We start from the raw sequence: 25,754 nt of genomic DNA, 5'->3' as shown, positions 1-25,754 counted from the left end.
TCTGTAGAGGACCCATCCTTATGTAGATTACAACAATGAGTACTGACACATGCCAATGAGAACACCAACAGTGAGAGCAAGGCCTTTCAGTGGGAAGAAAGAAGGGGTGTAATTAGGCATCCACTTGCAGAATTATGGGATGAGTTGCTGTTTCGCCATGGCCGGCCGGGGGAAGGAATGCGGGATTATAATGGACCGACCAACTCAAGCAAAGGGCCCCACTCAAAATACTACACAGCATCTTGGCACACAAACTTCAGCCGCAAGAGTAATTCGACCGTAAAACAAGAGCAATTTGTAAAGCTTACAAAAGTTTTCAAAATACACAAGAACTGTAACTTTTTGAAATACCAATAAAATGAGTTGAAAAATAACAATCAGTGGTCCCTGGTCAGGGCTGGAGGGATTATTCCGGCTCTCTGACATTTTCCCAGTACCCTATAGGCTAGGAAGGTGCTCTCAATGCATTGTGGGCTGCTGATCACAGGCGCCAGAGGCTAGACTGGACATCTTTACCAGGGATTGTGATGGCCAGTACAGCACAGATCAGGATTCTCCACCAACAATTGTGATTCCTACTCTAGATAAAGCGCCCAATGCTTCTCAACATGAGGCTCACAGTGGACTCCATAGAACCATTGCGGACCCTACCCACTACAACAGAGTTGAGACAAATTTTCATTGGTGCACATTCTGTCGCCATCCCACTAAATTGTTAGTCTCAGCCACTGGGCTAGTTTCCGCTCTTCATCACAGAAGAAGGTCCTTACAGCAGAGAAGTATCCAGGTATCAGGTGTAGCATAAAAAGGTCAAGAGGGACCAGCATAGAACTACGTAGGTCTGTAACTCTGCCACGTGTCTGTTTTATGTCCACTACAGAGATCCCTCTGCGGCTTGCATTGCCCATTCAGCCTTTCATGCTTCAGAGGCCTTAAATAAATTCAACCGAACTGAGTGAAAACAAATAACTAGTATAAAAGCACCAGGAGACAAACTATAGGTCATGTGCTACATAAATAGTCAATATTAATGCATATTCTGACTTCTGATGAGGATCCGTAGCTGGTTACTCAGGTAAGGGCCCAGCCCTGGAAGAAGGAGTGGACAGCTGAGAAACGCGTTGGCAAGCAAGATGAAATGACGGACGTTAATTCACCCTCGATATGCAAATAAACGAAGGTAGTACCTTGATGCTGTGGAGTGCTTTTTTTGCTGCAGAGCCATTGATTAAAAAAAAAAATATATATATATATGTATTATATATATATATATATATATATATAAAAGGGGATGTTATAAGCAGGCCCGCAATAGAATTTTAGGAGGCATTGACCAGAAATTCGCAATTGGTTATTGATATCTTTACAAAAAGAAAATTCCAGGGCGCAATCTTTTCTCAGCCACAGCTGGGCCCTTGCCAGACAGTAAAATTGCAGTTTATACAAAGGTCTCAGCTGCCATCACAAGACTTTTGGTAGTTTCAAAGAAAATACAGAGAGAGAACTTGGTGCTCTAAATGTTGTGCTTGTAACCCCCTATCTTGCCTAGCAATCACATCGAAAGCATTCCTGGTTTGCACAATCCTCTCAGTAAAGTCCCTTAATAGCTCCCAGGAGAGCCTGAGCCTGGTGGGAGGCTTGAAGCAGGACTGATGGATTCCTGCAGTTTCCGAAAGAAAAGTATTTTCCATGATTGATTACGCGCGGATCTCTTATGGACAGCTTTACAAAAAAAAAATCTTCCTTACTTAAAAAATAACGTGGTGAGATATTGTAACAGAAATATTGTGAAGCACTAAAATAGGATCTGTCTCTGGTGTTTGTCTAACACTTACCAAAATCATACAGGGCGGTATTCTGCTCTACAAAAGGAGCACCTCTGCACACAAAGTAGTTGCCTTTGGTGCCAGGAACTACCATGGCAATGTATGGGTTTTCTTGACCAAAAATGTTTTTTTTCCCTTTTACCCACTTTATTTTTCTATTATATTGGCAAGTGCCTGGCAGCTCACAACAAAAGCATTTTACAAAAACTATTACAAGACAAGCAGAAGCCAAGGATTGGCAGCCAATGCCACAATTTAGCTTTGCCAGTGCTCGTTTTTTAATTGTATTGGCAGTGCTGCCTCTCTACACTGTGGATCCAAATGCACAACTGTATAACTAACAAGCAGAAAGGTAAGATTGTTGATCAGATTAACAAGTTGAACAGTCCCTGTCGCGATTTAAATGCCATTTGCAGATCACGGTGTGGATGTCGATACAACGCCCATCTCCAAGTACGGTAACAAGAGCAATTCTGCTTAGATTGCAGTGTATGATGCACATAAGATATCTTCATTCTGTTAATTAAAAAAGGCTGCAATATTAAGTTAGTTGCTTACTGTATGAAAGAGCTGGCGTAAAGCTTTCCACCAGGTTGCAACCCCGATTAGGAAGTACAAGGATTGATAGCCGAGCTTAGTAAAAGTGTAGCCAAGTGTGGAATCAAAGAATTTAGGGGCAAGCAAATGTATCTCAGCTCTCTCTGTTGAAAGAGGATTTACAGAGAGGAAATAGAGGACTCTTCTTGCTCGCCTCTCAGACTCTTCGCTTCAATAGTTCTCCTACCGTACTTGAACCTTCTGTCTCCAACAGTATGGCCTTAGCAGGTACCTTTTAATTCTCCAGCTTTATCCCTTGCATGTATAAAGGTATTTCCATAGTACAAATTTAACTAAAATGCAGTGAAGGGCTCTACATGATCAAAGGCAAGTTTAAAGTCAATAAGTAATCGGAGAGGCAGCTGCGTTAATGCATTGTGAGCTAGTGTACTTTAAAGAGGAGTGTCTTCCACAGTTTCTAAAATTAGAGCAGTATTCGGGTGGTCCTCGTGGATACAGGGATGCTGTTCCAGATCCTGGGTGCATAGGTGGAAAAGGCCTTGCAAACATCTTCAGATGCGATAACCCCATTATCAGATGTGTGTTGCAGATACATATCTGCCACAGGATACAGTGGGGCAGCCCAGGGCGTAGGGTGGCATAATGGGTCCCAGTTCAAGGAAACTGCCCGCCAATCACCTGGTGAGGTAGTAAAAGTTAAGCATACTTAGGAACTGGTGGCTCTCTGAAACTCATAGGCCCAGGTGCTTTGCACCTGGTGCACCACTGACAGGTATGCCTCTGGAGTGGGTCCTAAACGCCCAATAATGGTTCTCTCATTAAATTCTCAAACACTATACTGTTCAAAAGCCACAAACTCTAGAGTATAATATCCTCTTTATGTGATTTAGGTACAAGAGGACAGGCGCACTCATCTGAAGAGGCTGTCACCGTCCCCCGGTGGCGCTGAGGTAGAGGGAAATGGACTGGACGTCTGTCAGCCTAAATAAATACCCAGTTTTCACCTGTAACATCACAAAACGTAGGTGTGGTCCCACAAAATGCATTAACAACATCCAAGCTACATTTAACACATGGGGCAGTGTTATGGAGAGTGCCCCGGGTTCGCAACGGGTGTTTGCACGCCTCTGGGGCACTCTGGTATTACAGAAGGGGCTGCTGAGACTTGTGTGTCCCCTTCTGGAATACCGATAGCACTGGCACACATAAAGCGCTAGCGCTATCTGCACGGGGCGTTCCCTCATTCGCATGGGGTCATGCCCCATGCAAATGAGAGAATCCCTTTGCCTCTGCACTAGCTCCGTATTACCGACGCGGGCGCAGAGGCAAAGAAGCCCTCAGGAGGCGCACTGTCCGACTGACATTCAGTCTACCTTTTCAGTTCCTCCCCAACAAGTTGGAAACCGTTGCTAGACCTTTAAGGATATCTGTGACTTCTCGGAGCTGGACCTCAAAAGTGGGCAGAGAGAAAAAGTTTTAAAAAGTGGAACCCATGCCATAACTGTTTATAACAGAACTTGACAAAGTCAAATTGCTGTTCAGTGAGTCAGCTCAGAGTACAAGAAATCTCGAAGATACTTTTTAAAGTCTTTATTGTTATTAAGTGTTATGAAAATATTGCTTTTCTTGGTAAATCTGACATTCGTTTTTCACATCTCCAACAGAAAATACTAGTAGGCGGCCACCAAGAGTGGGCCTGCTAAAGACTGCCTCCTGGGGTGATTTTAAAATACAAAAAGACTAAGGCCCTCATTCCCAGTAATCCGGAATAATCTCCGTTATTTCCATCCCACAGAAATGAATAGTACTAGCAGTGGCTGCTCCTCCACTGAGGCGGAGGAGAGCCACCCTACTGCTTACTAGCAGTGGAAAAAAGGAAAAAAAAATGTACCGACATGTCATTATCATTTTATTTTTCCTTACTAAGGCAGTTTTGGAGATGGGCGGTCTCACAACCACAAGGGGAGGAGTGGTTCATGCACTTAAGTGGGCGTGACAGTTTGTCTGGCCGTCTTGGGCAGACCAAACAGTCATGCACACTTGGCACGTTCTCTACCGTACTGTAATGCACAGCCTGGGTGGAGAAAATGCTCAGGCTCCCGTCCTAGTCTGAGCACCGAACCACAACGCTCAGACCAATCACAACATGATTGACATGGCTGTCATGGTGACAGCAGCGTCGTGATTGGCTTAGAGGAGCCTGGGTGCTTCTTGAGAGACGACCCTGGAGGAGAGACGGTGGCCCTGCAGAGTAGGTAAGTGGGATTTTTAATTTATTTTAACATCACCCTACCCTGGGAAACAGCCTTTACTACGCAACCGTTACAGCACATGCCATTACATCGCATGCCGTTGCAACGAAAAAGGTGTGCAGCAGTGGGTAGAACATGTTGGATTGAACTCCAGCTCCTTCCCTACTGTTGCACACACTGGAGTTGGAATAGAAAATTAATCTCTTCCAACTTCCAGTGCCCCCCCCCCCCGACAGAAAGTCGGGGTAAAGGTTGGCGTTGCAACGGCATTCGATGTAATGGCATGCGTTGTAACGTCATATATTCCCCTACCAAACCCGTTCTGTACCAGCCGCCACTGGTTACTAGGGTTTCTGGTAATTCTAAAATGGGGGAAATAACAGTGATAATAAGGTTTTAGGGAAGAATATGCAGGAATTTACCATACTAGTTTCTGCATTTTCTTCCCCTGTATTTGACTCTGAGACTTTGCCTGCTTGCAGCCCGTGAAGACTGATTGAAACACATCAGAACTACGGTATGCCTTCAAAATTTTGAATTCCGATGAAGACGGTAAGTTCCATTAAGAATTTTCGGCCATTTGCAATCGAAATGGTACATTACTGTCAAACTGTCACTAGTTTCTATACGCCATAAAACGTACAGCTAGATGAATTGACAAAATAAAACACTTATTTAGCACGCTAACGCTAAGTGGTGGGTCTCTAGGCGCTGTTAATTTGGAACCTTTCAGAGCTGAACTTAAAAATGGATGACAGTAGGCCAAATAAAAAAAAAGAAAAATGGGACATATTTTAGTAGCTAGTCCAATAGTAGGAATTGTGGAAAGTGCACCAAAATGCTTTAAAGTGGCTAGTACGTGGAGAGAAATAAACATGGTAAGCACAGATCTTGGCTATAAGAACGAGGCAGTGAATCATTGTATTCAATGATGTAATCTATGCAGTCAAGAAAAAGGACTGATAACATATCAAGCTGGATCAAAGAAGCTTAAGGTGTGGTGGAAAGGTTACAGCTGAGGAACTGGAAATCCCCAGAAAGAAAGGTTGGTCCCGATTAAGAGATGAATGGAGAAGAATTGCTGTGTGGAATTCCACTCTGCGCAATCACAAGTTGGTTCGTTTAAAGGGTGAGGCAAACACCGACACAATTTTTCCAGACGGAAAATCTCACAGGTAAAATCCCCATGGGAATGGGGTGCATACATCCTAGCCACCGTCCCTGACCATCTCCCAACCCTCTTCCAAGGCACAGGAGGTACATGTAAGGCTCCCACCGCCCAAGCACAGCCACTCCTTTCTTCCACCCCAACAGACCGCCGCTGACATTAACCTCCTGCTCAGAGCAGGTGGGTTCCTGATTCTTTTCAATAAGTGGCTTAAAGAAGCTCCATCTTTAGGTGGGTTGCAACCCCTCCACTCCTGGATGGTCCACTTAGAAAGACTGGTGGGCTCTGAACATAGGTGGGGATTTAATATATTATAAATCTACACCCTACCATCCAAGCACATTCATCCAGTGCTTTATTGGTAAAACATGTAACTCCCAGGGCTCTTCTGCGAAGGCCACTGAAGCTTGAACCACCCATTGCCCCTTAAACACTGCCAATGCCGGGACCAACACAACTAATACCCATCACACTCCTAGAAGTGTGGCAATTCAGACTATTAAAGACCATTCAAAGCTAACTGATAGTTCGTCTTTCATGTTTATCATTCTGTACAGTGGGAGACACTGTACAACAGTAAGTTTAAAGCACTACCATGGTTTTAGCTAGGAAAAAGATTTTTTTATCAAGTATCTCAACAATGCGTTGCATAACATTTTGTGCCGATGGATAAGCACCTGCACTTTAGTTAAATAACTAACGGGATTGCGTCAATGTTATTTGGTTTTAAATTGTGAATGTAATGATAGACCTTTACCTTTCTTTTTTTTTGGGGGGAGTGGGGAGAATTTGTAAAGATTTTAATTAATCATACCATAAACTAGGACTATGAATATGACATTCAAAGCTATAAAATAGCCTGGGTGGCTGGTATTGTCAATTTTTAGTGTATATTTAATTGTCGAACACTGTTGATGTACTCACCTCAATAACAGTCAAACAGTGCCTCCATGTGGTGGTCTGTTTTAAGTGCCAGTGTTGAGAAGTAATTGCTGGTGCCGAACGCCAAGATATGCCAGCACAAATTAAGCACTGAATTAATTGAATCGTAATAACTTCATTCTCAATCGCTGGAAGATGGTACTACTATGTAATCACAGAGTGTGTGCTAGCTGTCATCACACATGTTGTCTGCTACGAGTTGAGAACACATGACATCAAAATGCTTCCCACAATGTCTACTCTAAAGTCACGCTCCATCCACCAGGTGTAATACACTTAGATGTGGTGATGAAATACAAAAGCAACTCTTTCTTACATCACTCTCTGCTTTACTCCATGCTGAGTGATTATACACTTTTGTTTTGAAATATTTGGCTCATTCACCCAACCGCACGCGTGACACCCAAATTCTTCCTAGATGGGTCACTCTATTAAACCTCCTGCTGCCAACCATAAGCAACACAGCAGTTTTTTACTCGACTCTGGAAAGCGCTTAAAGGCGAGTGAGGTGCATGAGGCCCTATATAAATGCTCTAATACAATTCTGTACCAAAGAACAATTATACCAAAGACCTAATATGGAAGAAAAGGGACTATTTAAACTTTCCGCCTGTACTGAATGCCAGAAAACTGGTTTAGCTTTTCATTCAAGATTTGGCACTGTGTAAAACTGTTGCTGGACATTTTACTAAAAATACCTGCAGGGGGAAAACAACTGTAGTAAAAATAAACACGCATTGGAAATGCAATAGGTCTCGCATTTGCTTGAGTTAGAGCTATTCGCCTTGTAAACGACAGTGTCTTTTACGCATGTGTTAAAGAGTGTATGTATGTGGTATGTATGTGGTGTGTAGTGGAATAATGTGGCTCAGATTGTAATTATTGGCTGTGGAATCGTGTGGCTTGGAATAGTGTGGCGTGGAGTGGATTTTTGTAGTGGAATTATATGTCATGGTGTGCAGTGGAATTATGTGGATAGTATTTATGTGGTATTGAGAATCTATGTAGGCAATAATTTCTCAGGCTTGTGTCATTGGTTTTCTTTGATTTAAAGTGAACTAGACATGTCACTGCAGTTAGATACTCACGTTTTTTCTACACAGAACAGAAAAATATGATGAATAAAAGAAAAAAAATCATGATAATTGCAGCTCCTACTACACTGCTCTACTCGTTTGCCTTCACAGTGGGACTATCGTTTTTAAAGCATTTTAAGGATATTGAAGTGCATTTCCATAAAATAAGTTACAGGATGCAAATCTAACAAAAATGATAGGCAGATAATAAGAAATAAGAAGTGGACTGATAAGCAATATGTATAGTGATCTTGGTTTAGTAAGTTAACCATTCACTGATGATCTCTATTGTGACCTCAAATGATTGCACCAAGGACTCAGCCTTTCATCTTTCTGAGGTCAAAAATTGAGTACCATTTGATTGGTTAATAACAGCGCTTTAAAATTAACAAATTACTCTTGGCCTATTTATATATGTGGTTTGTGCAATGATGATTTTCACGTGCATACGCGATAAATATCAGAACAAGAAGTAAATGGGTTAAATCTGTGCATACATTTCACTTATGAGACCAGTCATTTTGCTATGTACAGCAGTGCTTGAAATGGAAAAATAGAAGTGCTGGCCCCCTATGCCAGAGTAATTTCATGAGTCTGATAAATGCTGGTACTCTCTAATTAAAAGCATTGCACCTCGGCTCAGAAGTGCAGGTACGCTCCCCGCAAAATAAAGAAGTGCAGGTACTCAGTACCTGCCTATTTAAAGCATGCATATACCTTGATTGTATGCAACACGCAATCTAGGATGCAGTAGATATTGAACTTTCAGCTATAACAAAAAATGTGTGAATGTAGTGTCATATGAATTAAGTGTAGAGTAGCAGGTTTTATTTTCACTAGCATTGCATACTCTGTTTCTATTAATAGTAGTTTACCGCAGGGATTTATCCCCTTGTGCTCCAGCTGTGGTTTAAAACAATGCAGTTAATATTTTCTGCACATGAAAAATACATCATGGCATGAATCAAATCGAATGGGAGATATGGGACAGGGTAGATTACTGGGACAGTTCTGCCCTGAGGAAATCTCAACTAAAGAGAGGCTTAAAAGTTCTGACCGACGTAGCCAGCAAATTAAAACACTAACTCTATGATTACAAGATTACGCATGTCACCAACTCAGGAGCCAAAAATCAGAATAAACTAAAACGTTCTCAGTAATATAATTAACAACACGAACCCGGCACACCCACTCACGCAGAAAGTAAAGTCAAACCCCTTAGAGCAGGAAGTGTGTAGCAAGACTTCAAACAGACAAAGCAACTATATGGGTTAGTTGCAGGAACAAAAGATATGGACCCCACTGCATACATTTTGAATAAGGCTCCCTGTTTTCCGTTTTTACTGATTTTTACGGATAAATACAAACAGAAAACATTTATTTTCTTGTCTGTATTTATTTTTAAATGTGCATAAAAACAGAAATTGGGTTGTTTTTTGAGTAATTCTAAATACTTTTTGTCATGACTGCCAGGCCAATAGCTGTGTGGATTGATAGGTAATGGCCTAAAAAAGAAACGACTTTTAGTAAAGAGGCTTTAACAGCTGTAGATATGCACATGGTCGATACTGAAATTTGCATATTTTCTTATAAGTGCATTGATTTATCTTCTGTGGGTGTTTACAGCACTGACACATAATAGGACTTCAAGTATGAGTGCATATTGACTGGTTAAATAAATGTTGAAATATACTAATTTCAGCTTAATTTTTCCACAAAAGCCAAAATAAATATAGATAAATACAGACGGAAATGTCAAAAAAAAATATCATAAAACCGGGAGCCCTAATTATGAAGAAAACACTGAAAATACTTCACTCTCACCCAACTTTGGCTAAGGTCACAATGGCGCACCCACCTTTTGAAGCACAACTAAAGGGAAATCTTAAAATCCAATACAACACCACTTTTAGACATAGTGCATCCAAGCACAACCTCATGGACGACCTTCAGAGCATACCTACACTGGCATATGCATCAGCAAGAACAAACACTAAGGGGCTAAGTAACTGATGGACATGCTCTATATAAACAAGTAGTGCGCACACGTAATAATGTAAGTTTGCGTGATGGTGGGCAGATTGGTATGGAGACTAGCCCACAAGAGCATGCTGGTGGCCGTGGGCATACTGGTATCATCTAAAAATATGATGCAAAAATACTGAAATTTTTAACTCAGTGAATATTCTACACCCGTGGAAAAAAACAGTAATATTTTGGACGTAAAATAATTTGGTTGCATACAATTATTTGGAATTGCTGTGTACTAAAATGACCATGAAACTACTAACCTGGTGTACGTTCCCACAACCCTGTATGGCTAGCCATTGGGATCTTCGTTGGGTCTGTGATTAGCATCCCTTTACAAAACGCACCATAGTCCCCATGAGCCCCCAACAGGTGAATAGCGTTTGAGGGGGAAGTGCTTGTTTGGAGCCACGCACACAAGCGTTCTCTTTTCTGTGCCTCAGACCCTATTGTTGTTGTGGAATCGGCATGGGGGAGGGCTGTGAGACAAGGTTGGCTCCCCTGGAAGAGAGCAGGGTCCTAGTGTGTGCTTTAAGGACTCCTCCTCAAGCTGTGGCGAGGGACCGGTCCTTGCTTACGCGAACAAAAGCAAGGTGCATGGATGCTATTCTTAAAGCATGCAAAAAAAAACAACATTTTGGGTAAATGAACAAGTTTTATGAGCGGTGCAATTCAGGCGAGCAACGCATTTAGAAAGAAGATGTGCGGGCGCCATTACAGTTGGGCCAAGTTGTGAAAAAAAAATACAATGTCTCAAAAATAGAGACGGGCGAGCTGTGCATAACAAAAGAAAAGTCGCCCAGTAACTATTGTAAGAGTCCAACCATGCGTGCTGCATTACCAAAAAAAATCATTACGTTGCTGTGGAGAGTGTCATGTCTGCAACAGAAGGTCGGAGAAAGTCTTTTCAGAAAATAGTGCTCACAGATTGTAAATAAAACATAAAGTGTAACAACACATACAAGAGGAGCAGTCCTCATGGTATGTTACAACAAAAGGTGGTACTAAGGCGGAACTACTAAGCCTATTGAACAATGAAAAGCCACCACTTACAAACAACAGTAACAGGAGCCAGTTAAAAAGATGGGCGGAGATTCATGCTAATATTCTGAACACAGCATGCCTCGAACAGACAGTGCAAGCGCTGCCTAGGCAAGACCTAAAAATGTCAACGTTTTGCTGGCGTCAATACAACTGGTAAAGTGTAAACGCTTTTGCTGCATTAGCAACATGCGATTTTGCAAAAGTATTGCTACAAACCTACATAAGTAAATTATATTTGTTAGAGAAAAAGGCACCTTTCCGAAAAAAACATATCTATAGCGATAGGAAAAACATATCTATGGCGAAAGTCACCAGATGTGGACTGGCCTTGAGGACCCGTGACTTTTCCCCTTTGGGTGACTGACTCTTCTCCAGCCCTACCAATCTTTCAAATACTGGCCAGCGTGCCCTTAAAGAGAGTACTGTGAAGCCAAGGGTCTGTTATTTACGTCTCCACTGGCATTCACTGCGCAGCAGTGTCGCGCAGCCGAGATGTTTTGATTTCCAGTACTGGGGCTTTAACCTGCCTCTCTCTTCCATTGGCTAGCTCCATAAATGGAGGCTAGCCATTGGAAGAGAGATGTGTCAATCATTCTGGGAGCAGATTCGTGGGCGTTTCTGTGTTGTTTTTTTAGCCCCGCCCCCTTTGTTTCGTCATGCAGAGGTGGGCCAAAGTGGGTGTTTCCTTTTTTTTTCTCTTCAGGGCTGTTTTTTCGTCATTGTTAAAGTTTCTCTTGCCGAGATGGACATAGCAATTGCTTTGCTGCAGGCGCGCACCCCTCCTCAACCCCGGAGAGCCTGCGGAGGGCAACGCCGGAAGAAGTCGTCCTCAGGTGAGTGCTTGCTGTTGTGCATCCCGCCCGCTCCCCCCGTGTTCGTTGTGCTTGTCTCGTTTATATTGTGTTTGTATTTCACTGCGCCATCGATGTCCCCCTTAACTGGCCAGCAGTCCCTCCTACGCACCTTACATTAACTTCATAACTTCTAGCCAGTACTGGGCTTTAAACCACTGCTAGTAGATGTGGTTTTGTCTCACTGCTAACACATTCTATGGAGTTCCTCGTCTCCTCCCGCATTGCCCGTTCACGTCGCACATTCGGGCTTGCGGCTACCCGACCCCCATGCCCCCTTCTGCAACATAACCTAGTTTGCACCCTGCTTGCACCCTCATCACGTACTCCGTGCTCTCTCGGGATCACAAGGTAAAGATGCGCCAGTTCACGAGACACCGATATATTTAAACCACTGCTAGTAGATGTGGTTTTGTCTCACTGCTAACACATTCTTTGGAGTTCCTCGTCCGCTCCCGCATTGCCCGCTCACGTCGCACATTCGGGCTTGCGGCTACCCGACCCCCCCCTCCTCCTGCAACATAACCTAGTTTGCACCCTGCTTGCACCCTCATCACGTACTCCGTGCTCTCTCGGGATCACAAGGTAAAGATGCGCCAGTTCACGAGACACCGATATATTTAGGAAAAGCTTTATTCTACACCTTCACATCACAGTCACTAGGCTGTCGGTCCCTTTCCTTGGCCAGATGTGACGTCTAGGCAGTACCGGTGTTTGGTACTGTTGAGTCTCCTCACAGGCCCGTGGCGCTACTGCTTCAGTGCTTAGCCAGGACGCCCCGAGTCTGACTCTGGGGTGTTAGTCTTGGGTTCAGAGACTGCCAGGTGAACACATTATACGCACGGACCTTTCTGTTAGGGAAAGGAAACACACGCTGCTGTGTGGTGCTAGCTCCCTGCAGAAATCTCTAATCTTTCATCCTCTCAGGTATTTGTGCTTATTTTACTCCTGGCCTTGCAGAACACATAGACTTTTTGTATATAATTTCCGTGTATATGTAAAGTATACGTCAACTTGCCTAGCTTCTCGTGTACAGAGCTTTGATGCCCTTTGGGGCTGGGTTGGCATGATATCCAAGAGCTATTAAATTATCAATTCAAAGCAAAGTTCACTGCTTCAGTGGAAGAGGTGGGCGCCGCGGCCAGGGCGACTGACGCTGGAATCTGGGGACCACGGTTCGATCCCCGGCTCCGGCGGCAGGTTAGCCCAGCACCATGTGACTCTGGGCAATAGCTCGCTTAATCTTCCCGACGGCCCCCCAGCGCCTAGAGACCCTTACGGGTGATTGTGCGCTTTACAAATGTGGACTTTACTTTTACTTTACTTTACTGCGAGACCCGTGCAGACTGGGGGTGGGGCGGCAGCCGCAGGGGGTCGTAGTTCAGAGTCCACTTCCTGTTAACATTTCACATATTTAAGAGCTGGGGACCGCTGTCCACTGGGCTAAAGATCTGTGTAGATTTAAGCCAAGAGCCATGACCTATTGTCTAGGTACACACAGTCTATGGTCAGACTCAGAGGGGCACTGCACCCAGGGCATGCATGGATTCCCATGGCATCTTCGGCAGACATACAGACTCCCAGCATGTTTGGCCTTACAGGCAGGCTTATAATATCCGTGACTTGTACGCATCCACCTTCTATGGCCTTACATGTATGCATATGGCATTTGTGGTCTCACATGCATGCACATGCTATCTGGCGTGATATGCACGCACATGACATCTATTTCTTGACATGCATGCATGCACACTCTATGTCCTACCAGGAATGCACTTGACATCTATGGTCTAACAGGCATGCACATGACATCTATGACTTGATATGCAGGCGCATGACATCTAGATGTTGACATGCATGTACACTCTGTCTGTGGACTAACGTGTATGCACATGCCATATTTGACTTGATATGCAGGCACATGACATCTATGGCTTGATATGCAGGCACATGGCATCTATGGCTTGATATGCAGGCCTTTTTGAACCGTTTTAGCCACCACAAGTGTGGAAGGGTATGCTCAGATGTAAGTCCCTTGCTCACTGCACCATCAGGATTCAAGCAAGCCGGGCCGAAGACGGCTGCAATGCCAGAAACCGGTCCCCGGAAGCTTGTTTCCTTTCCAGTAAAGAATTGGCTTGGTAGTTTGGTCTGCCCTGTTCCCATGATGTACTGGGCCATGGACAGACTAATTTGCATATAGCCAGGTTCTGAACTGGGATGGTGCAGTGAGCTAAAAAACGGTGATGGATCAAGCCCTGATCTTTTGACTGGGTAGGAGTGTTCTGCTTAATTCAGATACTCTGTCCATCACCACCCACCTTTTTGAACCGTTGTAGCCACCACAAGTGTGGAAGGGTATGCTCAGATGTGAGTCCCTTGCTCCATGCACCATCAGGATTCAAGCAAGCCGGGCCGAAGACGGCTGCAATGCCAGAAACCGGTCCCCGGAAGCTTGTTTCCTTTCCAGTAAAGAATTGGCTTGGTAGTTTGGTCTGCCCTGTTCCCATGATGTACTGGGCCATGGACAGACTAATTTGCATATAGCCAGGTTCTGAACTGGGATGGTGCAGTGAGCTAAAAAACGGTGATGGATCAAGCCCTGATCTTTTGACTGGGTAGGAGTGTTCTGCTTAATTCAGATACTCTGTCCATCACCACCCCCCCTTTTTGAACCATTGATATGCAGGCAGACGCCATCTATGGCTTGATATGCAGGCAGACGCCGTCTATGACCTCACATGCATGCATATGACATCTATGGCTTGGCATTAAGGCATAACCTGTCTGAAGCCTGTCTGTGTGTGGCTCTGTCTGTGTGTGGCTCTGTGGCTCTGTGTGTGTGTTTGTGCTCTGTGTGTGTGTGCAAATGCAATAGGTCTCGCATTTGTGAGAGATTAAGCTATTGGCATTGTAAATGACAATGCCATTTATTTATCTGTTTTCAAAACCATCACATAAATACAAAATTTGTCATTTACAATGCCAATAGCTCTAACTTTTACAAAGGCGAGACTGTTGCATTGTAAATGCTTTTTTTTTTTTTTACCAAGCTCGTAAACATAAGCCTGATCAGTAAAATCCTGAGAATAAAGCCTGTGACCCTACAGAGTCATTGGGGAAAGAATGTGTGGCTGTCCCTCGTTCCAGTGGCCTTTATCTGTGCTCTTTGCATGTATGAATTAGGGTCTGATCAACTGCAGATGGCCGGAAGTTCTCACCACGCGCCAGCTATGTGCGGATGGGAGGGTGTCCGGGGGCCTGGGAAGCAGCTCTGGAAGAGATAGCACGGAGGAGAGGCGCGTGCTTGAAGGATAGCATTCCACAGTGCAGCAAAGCAACTTAAACAAAAAAATAATAACGCTGGTCTGGAACCACGAAAGGAAACTTCACGGTACATATCTCGCCATTTTCTAGAAACATTCTCAGCGTCCCAGCTGTGAACTGGAATTGTCAGCTTCATAGACTTCTCGTCTTATTCACTTTATAAACTAAAAATAAATTAAAAAAATACTCAAAAAAGGAGGGAGGGGCGGGGTACATGCACTTGTGTTGACAGACATGGGACAGAAAGAGCACTTGGCCGATAACTCAAAAATGTGGCATTTCGGGAGTAGTGGGGGAGGGGGTGGGGGAAGAGGACATGACGAGGAAGGATGACAAAATTTCGTGAGGAGTGAGACCTGAAAATAACAGACCCCGAGTTACCTAGTCCCTGAAGTGAGTAGGCACATATAGTCCAGTGTTTTTAAGCTGCATGGTGGGATTTGTAGTCCTGTGTAACCCATTATATAATCGGGACAAGTCCCATAATTAAAATAAAACTCCTGGACTGCATGTCCCGCTGTCGCATCTATCTGATAAACTTGAATGCTCTAGACATATACATTGGGGGAAAAAATTACAATAAAAAAACATGATTGCGAAACATTTAAAACAAATAAATCAGAAATCTTCTCACGAGCAGGCACACGCTTTACGATGGAGCCTCAGGGTTGTCATTGCACCTGAAAATCAGGATGCAACGAAGAACCTCGCTTGAACCCCTCTCTTCTCCTCCACCTGAACCCAGAGAGTACTATTTACATCTGATCAATGTCCATCTCGCAACTGACAACGATGACAGACGAGCCCAACCTGTGTACCAAGAAGCCGGCAGTGCCTACGCGTACCTGTCTGCGGGGCGGGCTTGGGCAGAGGACTCTGGAAAGTTAATCATTTTACAGAGAAAGAGTCAACGTGATGTGCGGAACCACTAATACAGGACGAACGAAATGCAAAGTATCATTGCAAGAGACACGAAGTTAATTAAAAGATAGTGAAGAAGTAAGTCACACCGTCATAAGTAAACATTCGACGAAATGCAGTGCGCATTAAAATAGGAGGCAGCAGAAAGGTGTAGGTTTGATGGTAACACACAAAAATGCATCACAGACACACTAATAAAGAAACTCACAAAACGCACCCACTATAGAGGGAGCAATGTTCACAAAACAAACAGAAGGTTTTATCAACAGCGAAAAGAGATTCAAAGTATATGTGAAGGAGAGGCCGGGTAAACAGAAACAATTCACGGCCACAGCTGCGATAACAGAGTTGAGAAACAACACCCAGTTCAGACTGGCCGCAGCCCGATCTCACCGCTGTCGCCTCTGAAAGTTAGGAAACCGAGCTTTATCCGATCCATAATGTTACTTTAAGTAAGGGCATGCATGCATGCGACAAATTACCCGTCAGAAGGATTCCCCTACTCTCTCAGCAGCTGGTACTTCTCCAAATCACATTCCAGACTACCCCTCCCGGGAGACACACCCTCCCCTCCGCGGCGTGGTGCCCTGTGCTGCGCTGCCAGTCTAATTCCATTCCTACCTGACTGCCAGCTTCACGCACGGGTCCTGGCTCCGGTGCTCGGCTTGTTTCGGATCCCCGCTTCCCTGGGCAGGGAGGCTGGGGTTTGAAAGTGCAGAACCCGGGCTGCAGCCGCTGCGGGACTGTCCAAAGCTGCACTTCCTGTCCGAGGCTCCCTCCGCCTACTCCCTCCCTCTGCCCTCTACAGCACTGCTGACATCACCCAGGTGTGGGCGTGCGGAGGCAAAGAGGGCAGGGAGCAGCCTGGTGTGTGCAAAGCAAACCGCAGTCCCCAGGAGAAAGCAGGCGACGGGCAATGCGGGTACGAGGGGGCGGGGCCATGCGCAGCCAGCCACCACTGTGTTGCAAGATGCAAGCCACAGGTGAGTGACTGCCCGGGGAGTCACAGGGGGTGCTACGTGGAATAGCCTGGATTGTAACTCAACCCCGTGAGAACTTTGTGCGCACCTGGAATAGGCGAGGTGACCACAAGACCACAATGAGATTAATACAAGGAAAACTTTCTGTGCCCATACACTCACACGGGCGACATTTAAGAGAGTAAAACACCCTGGAATGGGCCGGTTAACTGCAAAGAGACTGACAAAATGCGCTTATTGTACCTACACCTGGAATCTGATGCCTTAGAGAGAAACTTTTCTAAGTATAACCCTGTCTACGCCTGCAAAATTCCAGGTAAACCTAAGAGAACTTAGTTACAGTAAGTCAGTTTAGCCCAATACTCTTCCTTCGGTATATTTCCGTTTGTTATCTTTGGGTGACGGATGTCTGACACACCAACATGTTTATACTACACCGTGTTTACCAACATCTTTATACTGCACAGTGTTTACCAACATCTGTATACTGCACCGTGTTTACCAACATCTGTATACTACACCGTGTTTTAACTGACCATGTCTGAACTGGGGTGGCTTGGTGAGCAAAATAACGATGGATTAAACCTAGATCTGTGACTGTGGTGAATGTTTTGCCATTGTGCAACATTCCGTCCATCATCTTGTGTGTTTTGCTGTTCACCCTATGTGGGAAGGGTATGCCCAGACGTGGGTCCCGTGCTCACTAAGCCACTGGAGTCAAGCTATCCTGGCTGAAGACGGCTGATAGCCAGAAACCGGTCCTAGGATGCTTGATTCCGGTCCAGGAAAGACATGGCTTGGCAGTTTGGGCTGGACTGTTCCCATGAGGCACAGGGTCAAGACTGATTTGCCTATGGCCATGTCTGAACTGGGGTGGCTTGGTGAGCAAAATAACGATGGATTAAACCCAGATCTGTGACTGGGGGTGAATGTTTTGCCATTGTGCAACATTCCGTCCATCATCTTGTGTGTTTTGCACTTATTGTACCTACACCTGGATTCTGATGCCTGAGAGAGAAACTTTTCTAAGAATAACCCTGTCTACGCCTGTAAAATTCCAGGTAAACCTCAGAGAACGAAAGTAACAGTAACAGTAAGTCAATTTAGCCCAATACTCTTCCTTCGGTATATTTCCGTTTGTTATCTTTGGTTGACGGATGTCTGACACACCAACATGTTTATACTACACCGTGTTTACCAACATCTTTATACTGCACCGTTTACCAACATCTGTATACTACACTGTGTTTACCAACATCTGTATACTACACCGTGTTTTAACTGGCATAATCGGGTTCTGCTCCTTTGGTTTCGCTGCACACCGGAGCGCTTGAGTTTGTCCTCTCTGTTTCAATTTTTATCACTTTCTTTCTCTAACACAATCACATACCAGCGTGTCATGACTAATATACTTCAAGGATTTTTTAACCTTTACTTTTCTTGCTTAATCTTTTACATTTACTAAGTATGTCAGTTCCTGCCAGCAGGCATAGATTTTGTATACCAGAGTATGAAGGTCTGAACTGCCTTTTTTTTGTATTGTACAATTCTGCAGCCTTCAAGCAGTCACGCAGTTGACGAAACACGTGTTGGCTGTGTCTTTTGATGTTACTTTGTCACTGAAGACTTCAAGTTACACACAATAAACAGACCATAGATTGAATTTATCGTGATCCTGACTCCTTGGACTAAATTGATTTACTGGACTACATTCAGAGTGCTGTGATGTCTTGTTTTTGCATGTTGCATGTTACGAGCGGTGGCCTGTTGGGTCCATCGCCCTTTTCGAGACAATTGGTGGAAGGGTGTCTGATATCAAATAGCAATGAGTATAGAGTATAGTGGTAGAATGCACACCTCCTGATAATCACTTTTCAGAATTTTCCAAGTTATATTTGGCGTGCAAACTGATACCGTGGTCTGTCCTCAAAACCACAGATGTAATCTGTAAAATGTATGTGGCATGGTCTCTTGCGTCACTCAGTTGCACAGCCCTTAAGTGAGATACTTATTCTCGTAATAAACCTTAATTCATCAAGTACTCCTTATTTGAACCATGTTTTTATTTATTTTATTCCAAAGTTCATACATTTTTTGTACGTTCACTCCAAAGGAAGCGTTAATTCAAAATGACTTTTTTCTGGTTACCAGCATGGATAGCATAGAAAGACTGCAATTACATTGCAGATGGTTTTTTCAAAACACTGTAACACCCACAACACCTCGTAGTGGGAAAAATACTTTTTATTATTCAATGCAGTTTCAATAAAGAAGATTGAAGTTATTTCACATACATACAAATTATAATCAAACAATGAAAGCACACTGCCAATCTTGGTAGCATGGTCAATTCCTTAGCCAAGTGGCTCTAGTTCAGGTATGTATAAATCACATATCTCAGTCAGTGTATCTGCACCTATTTTGTACACCATCCCATCCACTGATGCCAGGCTATATGATGGCATAGCACATGTTTACAAATAAACAACCTGCACTCCATAAATATATATATATATATATAGGTTTCACACCAGTTATAGTTAGGAATTAGCATTTAAAAAACCTATGAAATTCACTGAAAAAAACATAGGTTTTACACCAGTTATAGTTAGGAATTAGCATTTAAAAAACCTATTAAATTCACTGAAAAAACCATAGGTTTTACACCAGTTATAGTTAGGAATTAGCATTTAAAAAACCTATTAAATTCACTGAAAAAACCATAGGTTTTACACCAGTTATAGTTAGGAATTAGCATTTAAAAAACCTATTAAATTCACTGAAAAAACCATAGGTTTCACACCAGTTATAGTTAGCTGGAAGTTTTACTCGCATAAAACCATTGAAATTCCCACGTTATAGTTAGTTGGACTCACTATAACTTGCGCGTGCAATGCACTGCTGATGACGTCACATATTACATCACTCATGACATGGTCAGTGACATCACTCATGACGTCACTGATGACACCATCCAGTGAATGTGTGTCTTTCTGAAAAATAAATATTAGTGAGTAATGTTTAAATATTTAAATATATGTATTAATGTTTCACTTTGTGTATAATTGGCTGCATGGGTTGGTGAGTAGCTACATGTGTAGGTATATGGGTTATTAGATGTTTTTTTTAATTTCAATATGATTGTCTATATGTTTGGTGGGGGTGTTACTTAGCACATAGATTCATCAATGACTGACTCTCTCTTTGTATGTGTTTTGAATACAGCATATGTGCAGGACTGTATGGGTGGATGAGTGTGTATATGTGTATGTTAGTGAGTGAATGACTGTCTCACGTGTCTTTATCAGTAAACGACATATGTTTTAATCTAGTATATGTGAATATTGATGTATATAAGTGAGTATATGTGAGAGTGAGGGATTGTAAGAGTTCCTGTTTAAATAAGTATGTGTTTCTATAAGTGATTGTTTAAGAGAGTAAGTATGTGTAAGTTTCCTTAGAAGTAAAGTGGTAGTGTGTGTATAGCTGTATATGCAAATAAATGGATGTTTAATAGTTTATTTGCATGTGCGAGTATGTGTGAGAGTATCTTTTGGATGACTGTCGTTGTGTAACAGGATATATAGGTGTATCACTATATATGATGAGTGAGTATATGTATGACTGACTACATAGAACTGTTGGTGAATGAGTGGATGTGTATATAGATGGTGGAATTACTGAATTGGTTGTTGTAACTGGCATGGGTATCTCCATTTTAAAAAACATTTTAGTTTCTATTTTTGAATATGTGTTTCAAAGTTTACATTACAGTGAAAGGAGGTCTGTCACTTTGTCACAAGGATGGTGTCATCAGTGATGTCATGAGTGATGTCACTGACCATGTCATGAGTGATGTAATATGTGACGTCATCAGCAGTGCATTGCACGCGCAAGTTATAGTGAGTCCAACTAACTATAACGTGGGAATTTCAATGGTTTTATGCGAGTAAAACTTCCAGCTAACTATAACTGGTGTGAAACCTATGGTTTTTTCAGTGAATTTAATAGGTTTTTTAAATGCTAATTCCTAACTATAACTGGTGTAAAACCTATGGTTTTTTCAGTGAATTTAATAGGTTTTTTAAATGCTAATTCCTAACTATAACTGGTGTAAAATCTATGGTTTTTTCAGTGAATTTCATAGGTTTTTTAAATGCTAATTCCTAACTATAACTGGTGTGAAACCTATGTTTTTTTCAGTGAATTTCAATGGTTTTTTAATAGCAAATCTCTATAGGTATAAAAAGTTAAAAATTTTATAATGAATTTTATATTGTATAATTATGTAATATTTTATTTATTTATTATTTTTATTTTGCCCCGGAGCGCTCCCGGGGCGCGTACCGGTGAACGCACGGGTAAGCGCAATGTTGCGGTGCGCCCCGGGGCGCGTACCGGTGAGCGTCCCGTTAGCGCTATTCTCGCGAATGAAAACAACATCGTGACGTTTCGCGTAAACGTGTGATGTGTCATATGACGCACTGCGTAAGCGCACCCGGAAGCACGCGAGCGCATACGATCGCGCAACGTCCTGATGCGCTTACGCTACGCGCCCCGGGGTGTGACTACGGGCACGCCCCGGAGCGCGCCCCGGGGCGCGTAGCGTAAGCGCGTCGGGTCATGTGACCTGAAAATAAAACTTTTTATTGGTTCATTTCACTTTCGGTTTCCTAATGATGTAAGGCCAGGTCATGTGACCTAAAAATAACACTTTTCATTGGTTCAGAACAGTTTTCTTTTCCAAATGATGAAAGACCCCACCTTTTTTCCTCATTCTACTTTTGTGTGAGGTAGACCTGCAGTTATTTCAGTAGAAAATGGCTACATTAGCTGCAGCTGCTGGAGCTTCTGGACCACCACCACCACCACCACCACCACAAGGACCACCACAACTTCACAGTGGTGGAGATGAAGAAGAGGAGGAAGATGAGGAGGAGGAGGAGAGGAGATTCGTCCGAGAGGACAATATTACATACAAACCTAAAGAGCACATCATCTGGCAGTTTTTTTTCAATCCCCATGGACAAGAAAAAAGTAAATGCGCCTAAGGCAACCTGCTTAATATGTCATCAGGAGCTGTCAAGGGGGAATCCCAACAAAAAATACTCCTTTGGCAACCACACGATGATCAGGCATATGCGACGCAGGCATCCAAATAACTATGCAAGGGCAAAGCTCAGGGAACTGGCCAGAAACCCTGTCCAATCTTCTGCCAGCACCTCCCAAACTAATGTTCCCACCCCATCGGGACCGGAAGTTAGGGAGATATGCTACACCATACAACCAAAATTTCCCAATTTTAAAATGGTTTGTATTTTTTGTGGACAAACGATATGCTATGGAGAAAAAAGCATCACACTTATTAACCGTGCTTGGGATAACCACAAGTGCCCAAGAAAACATTAATTTTTTCCGCCTTTTTTTTTGCTCCTGTTGAGCCCTTTAGAATTCCCTGTTTTTTGTTTCTCCCCTTAAAAAATACAAAACAAATATAAAACTGTTCAGAAAAGTCAAAAAAAGTAGAAAAAATTCAAAAAAACAATAAAAAAATATAAAACAACAAAAAGAGTAAAAAAACAGTTCTTTTTAGAACTACCTTTAATTTATAAAAATAAATCTATATTTTTGAAGAATCTCTCTCAATCTTTTTTTTCAAGGGTACGCGTACCGGTACGTGCACCGGGGCGTGCACAGGGGCGCGCAACCCAAAAAATAAAAATAAAAAAATAAAGAAAGAGTGAGCATGAGGGAAGAACACAGAGACAGTAATGTTAATAGAAAAAGAGCTACAGGGAGCAACACAGAGGGATTGTTTATTACACAGTAAAAAACAGAGAAGATGTAATAGGGTGTAAGTCAGAAAAGGAAAATGAATAAGGGAGCGAAAGAAGGGAAGAGAGAAAAAGAAGACTAAAGTAGAGGTACTGGTAGAATGTGAGTGGGTGTTGAAAATAAAAAGAAGGACAGTAAAGAATGGGGAATGAGAGGTAGTGACGGAACCGGAATAAATGAACAATGGTGAGGGAGGGTGAGAAAAGAGCAGTGAGTGTAAGTAAAGAGGATTGAAAGAGGGTGGATAAAAGTGAATAAGGTTAAGGCATGGGGAGTGACAGAGAGAAAAGAGAGAGAGAGTAAAGGAAGGAGCGACTGAAAGAGTCTGAGTGAAACAGGAAAGAAAGGTAATTAAGGCAGTGTGGGTGACTTATAGGGAGTCAGAGGGTGTAGGTGGGGGTGTGGGTGTGTAAGGTGTGTGGGTGGGTGTGGGTGTGTGTGGTGTTTGGGTGTGGGTGGAGGTGTGGGTGTGTGAGATATGTGTGGGGGTGGGGGTGGGTGTGGGGGGTATGTGTGTGGAGTGTGTGTGTGTGTGGGATGTGTGAGTGTGTGTGTGGCTGTGTGTGTGTGTGTGAGGTGTGTGTGTGGTATGTGTCTGTGGTGTATGTCAGAGGTGTGTGTGTGTGTGTGTGTTGGGGGGAGGTGTGTGTGTAGGAGTGAAGTAAATGATTAAGGGAAAGAGAATGAGTGAGGGAGGGAGCAAAGGAAGGGAACAGAGGGTAAGGTAAGTGAAGAATGGGGACTGAAAAAAATTGAATGTAGGAGGGGAAATAGGGAAAGGGGAGTAAACATGGAGAATATGAATAAGTGAGGGAAGCAGAGTAAAGAAACAGGACTGAGGTAGGTTGAGAAAATAGTAGTGAGGTTAAAGCAAAGGGTGATGACAAACTACATTTTCTTAGTCACACTTACCATATAATAAATGTAACTTTAATTACATTTTTTTTACTACATTTTGTATCTGTAAAGAGAGAAGAAAAAATAAGTTATAATTAGTAAAATATGTATTTAAAATTAAAGATACAAATGAAGAGGTTAAAAATCATAACAGTGTATTTAGAAATAAAGTAAGGTAGAAGGACAAAAAGAGGGAAAAAGAAATAGAAGGAGAGCAAATTACTAAGAGTAAGGCATTTAGATTCACTGACAGAAAGGAAGAGAAGAAGAGAAAAATGAACTGAAAGTAAGAAAGATACTAAAAGAATATGAGTTAGCAAAACTAAATCAGGAAACAGGATTAAGTAAAAAGATAATGACTGAGAGGGAAAGGAGTCTAATAAAGGATGCATTTAGAAGAATGAGGAATGGAAGATAACTGAGAGTAAGCGAAGGAGAGTCATATAGTGAAGGGATGAAGGGAGAGAGGATAATATAGAAGGATTGAGGGAAAAGGAGTGATGAAGTTAGTAGACAGAGAGACTAAGGGAAGGACTGAGTGAAGTGGAGTACAATGAGTGAGGAAAGAAAAATGAGTAAGAGAGCAAAAGAAGGAAAGAGAGGAGAAGAGGACTAAAGCAGTGGTACTGAGAGAAAGTGATTCGGTGATGAAAGTAAAGAGAAGGACACTGAAACATAGGAAATGAGGGGTAGTAATGAAACCGGACTAAAAGAAATAGGTTGATGAGCGATGAGAGAGGAGCAGTGAAGTTGTTGTAAGAGAAATGATAGAAGGTAGATAAACACAAGTGAATATAACACAAGGAGAGTGAGGGACTGAGGACATAGAGGTAGTGAACGGAAAATAGAGAGAAGAGGTCAAAAGAAAGGAGGAAACAAAGATAAGCGAGGGAGAGTGGATGATTTATAGTGATAGAGTGTGACAATACTGGTGAGTGAGTAAAGAGGAATTACTAAAAGAGCAAAGGAGGAAAACACGGAAAAGGAAAGTAAAGCAGACAGACTGAAAGCTGAATAGTTATGCAATGGAGAGAGGGGATGCAGACAGTTGAAATGAGAATGAGGGGTTGTGAAAGAAGTGGACTAAAAGAACGGGGTTGAAAGAGAGTGAAAGAAAGACATTATAAGTGAGTAAAAAGAGCTGAAAGAGGGTGGAAAAAGGAAAGTGAGTGTGAGACAATGGGAATATATTTTAAATTACAGAATACAAACTATAGATTAACTTGTACAACATGTTACATAGTTTATTTTTGCTGTTCTCAGAATATATTGAATTTCACTTAAAAAAGTGAGTTCAAACTACTCATCATATGACAGCGGGGGAAAAAACACAATCAAAAAGATTGTGTTTTAAAAAAAAAACATCTAAACTTCAAAATTACAAATGTACACTAATCTTTGATTCACTTACTTTTCCTTTAGGCCAAATAGTATATCATGAAGGTCCTTTTCGTTGGAAAGTACTCTGCTGTTCTCTAAAAATTCAATTTCTTCGACTTTCTAGAAGAAAACCTCGAAGAACATCTGAAATATTTTCATTATTTTCATATACTCCTTCTGTTCAGTAATACATCTTTGCTCATTCCTTCACCATTCCTTAAGGCCAAATAGTGTCAGATGTATCAGTATATTTTCAAATTAATTAAAACAAACTCTAAAATTACCGTTTTTCCGACGTTCTGAAAGAAAGGCTCAAACAACATTTTTTACAATATTTACATTTTTGTAATTCCATCTCTGACTCACTCATGTTCATCATTTCCTATAATACTGATATTACTTACTATGAGATCCACTTACAGTACCTATATGACAACTCAATTTTTTATATTATCTTGATCACTTTTACTCAGAATATAATTTTAAACAGCAAACTAACCTTTATTAACTGCTCCCGTCTTCATAGGCCAATTATCTTTACTTAAATTTTGGTTCTAAAAACACTAGATATGAATTTTTTAAGTCAAAAGGCAAACATTGTTTGAAAATCAAATGAGTGTCATTACAAAGGGTCCAACCTTTACAACTTTTTAAATAGCATGTGTAATG

At 42.4% G+C, this 25,754-nt stretch overlaps 1 protein-coding gene across 1 annotated transcript in view; it reads right to left on the bottom strand.

Moving 5' to 3' along the window:
- The window catches only part of LOC144754552 (rho guanine nucleotide exchange factor 16-like), a 306,705-nt gene extending 289,829 nt beyond the window's left edge, over positions 1-16,876 (bottom strand). The window contains exon 1 of the mRNA XM_078642485.1: positions 16,615-16,876. The gene's annotated coding sequence lies outside the window, so the exon portion shown is untranslated. The remainder of the gene's footprint in view (positions 1-16,614) is intronic.
- Positions 16,877-25,754: the final 8,878 nt, after the last annotated feature.

This window comes from Lissotriton helveticus, chromosome 5_1 (assembly GCF_964261635.1).
Source record: "Lissotriton helveticus chromosome 5_1, aLisHel1.1, whole genome shotgun sequence".
Classification (NCBI taxonomy): Eukaryota; Metazoa; Chordata; class Amphibia; order Caudata; family Salamandridae; genus Lissotriton; species Lissotriton helveticus.
Note: the sequence above shows the minus strand (reverse complement) of the source record. Positions and strands in the feature narration are given on the sequence as shown.